Source organism: Schistocerca serialis, unplaced genomic scaffold, assembly GCF_023864345.2.
Source record: "Schistocerca serialis cubense isolate TAMUIC-IGC-003099 unplaced genomic scaffold, iqSchSeri2.2 HiC_scaffold_1371, whole genome shotgun sequence".
Taxonomy (NCBI): Eukaryota; Metazoa; Arthropoda; class Insecta; order Orthoptera; family Acrididae; genus Schistocerca; species Schistocerca serialis.
Genome location: NW_026047593.1, coordinates 1 through 2,500, shown reverse-complemented (window position 1 = coordinate 2,500; position 2,500 = coordinate 1).

The following is a 2,500-nucleotide window of genomic DNA, read 5'->3' as shown; positions in this document are numbered from 1 at the left end:
ACGTCAGCCAGACACTCTTATCACACACTACTCTCTTATCACACACAATATCTAACCACCAGCATGGAAGAACATCCAGTGCATCCTCTCCGCCACATGACACAATCCACACTATCATTACCAGACCGGGAGGTCCACCCAGAAAACACAATATCCCACCCTTCCGACATCCGCACATTGCTCAGCTAAGCCACGAACACCCACACATGTCCTACACAGTGGTGCACCCAACATCACAATACTGCCTCCTGTCACAGCACACAAACAATGGCAGGAATGAAAGACACAGATCTGCCACAACCATGGAATCGGAGCGCCGCCTGTCATGAGCCAAAAGTGCATCCTGACGTGACAAATCGGATAATACCGCAGGCATCCAATTACGATAATCACTATCAACGAACCTGCCGCCCCCCCCCCCAATACACCTTTCCCTACAACAATGTGTATCTGAACCTACGCTATATCGTACCTTAACCTAACCTATATCGTACCTTAACCTAACCTATATCGTACCTTAACCTAACCTATATCGTACCTTAACCTAACCTATATCGTACCTTAACCTAACCTATATCGTACCTTAACCTAACCTATATCGTACCTTAACCTAACCTATATCGTACCTTAACCTAACCTATATCGTACCTTAACCTAACCTATATCGTACCTTAACCTAACCTATATCGTACCTTAACCTAACCTATATCGTGCCTTAACCTAACCTATATCGTGCCTTAACCTAACCTATATCGTGCCTTAACCTAACCTATATCGTGCCTTAACCTAACCTATATCGTGCCTTAACCTAACCTATATCGTGCCTTAACCTAACCTATATCGTGCCTTAACCTAACCTATATCGTGCCTTAACCTAACCTAATTTGTGCCTTAACCTAACCTAATTTGTGCCTTAACCTAACCTAATTTGTGCCTTAACCTAACCTAATTTGTGCCTTAACCTAACCTAATTTGTGCCTTAACCTAACCTAATTTGTGCCTTAACCTAACCTAATTTGTGCCTTAACCTAACCTAATTTGTGCCGTAACCTAACCTAATTTGTGCCGTAACGTAACCCATGTTGTGCCGTAACGTAACCCATGTTGTGCCGTAACGTAACCCATGTTGTGCCGTAACGTAACCCATGTTGTGCCGTAACGTAACCCATGTTGTGCCGTAACGTAACCCATGTTGTGCCGTAACGTAACCCATGTTGTGCCGTAACCTAACCCATGTTGTGCCTTAACCTAACCCATGTTGTGCCTTAACCTAACCCATGTTGTGCCTTAACCTAACCCATGTTGTGCCTTAACCTAACCCATGTTGTGCCTTAACCTAACCCATGTTGTGCCTTAACCTAACCCACGTTGTGCCTTAACCTAACCTACGTTGTGCCTTAACCTAACCCATGTTGTGCCTTAACCTAACCCATGTTGTGCCTTAACCTAACCCATGTTGTGCCTTAACCTAACCCATGTTGTGCCTTAACCTAACCCATGTTGTGCCTTAACCTAACCCATGTTGTGCCTTAACCTAACCCATGTTGTGCCTTAACCTAACCCATGGTGTGCCTTAACCTAACCCATGTTGTGCCTTAACCTAACCCATGTTGTGCCTTAACCTAACCCACGTTGTGCCTTAACCTAACCCACGTTGTGCCTTAACCTAACCCACGTTGTGCCTTAACCTAACCCACGTTGTGCCTTAACCTAACCTACGTTGTGCCTTAACCTAACCCATGTTGTGCCTTAACCTAACCCATGTTGTGCCTTAACCTAACCCATGTTGTGCCTTAACCTAACCCATGTTGTGCCTTAACCTAACCCATGTTGTGCCTTAACCTAACCCATGGTGTGCCTTAACCTAACCCATGGTGTGCCTTAACCTAACCCATGGTGTGCCTTAACCTAACCCATGTTGTGCCTTAACCTAACCCATGTTGTGCCTTAACCTAACCCATGTTGTGCCTTAACCTAACCCATGTTGTGCCTTAACCTAACCCATGTTGTGCCTTAACCTAACCCATGTTGTGCCTTAACCTAACCCATGTTGTGCCTTAACCTAACCCATGTTGTGCCTTAACCTAACCCATGTTGTGCCTTAACCTAACCCATGTTGTGCCTTAACCTAACCCATGTTGTGCCTTAACCTAACCCATGTTGTGCCTTAACCTAACCCATGTTGTGCCTTAACCTAACCCATGTTGTGCCTTAACCTAACCCATGTTGTGCCTTAACCTAACCCATGTTGTGCCTTAACCTAACCCATGTTGTGCCTTAACCTAACCCATGTTGTGCCTTAACCTAACCCATGTTGTGCCTTAACCTAACCCATGTTGTGCCTTAACCTAACCCATGTTGTGCCTTAACCTAACCCATGTTGTGCCTTAACCTAACCCATGTTGTGCCTTAACCTAACCCATGTTGTGCCTTAACCTAACCCATGTTGTGCCTTAACCTAACCCATGTTGTGCCTTAACCTAACCCATGTTGTGCCTTA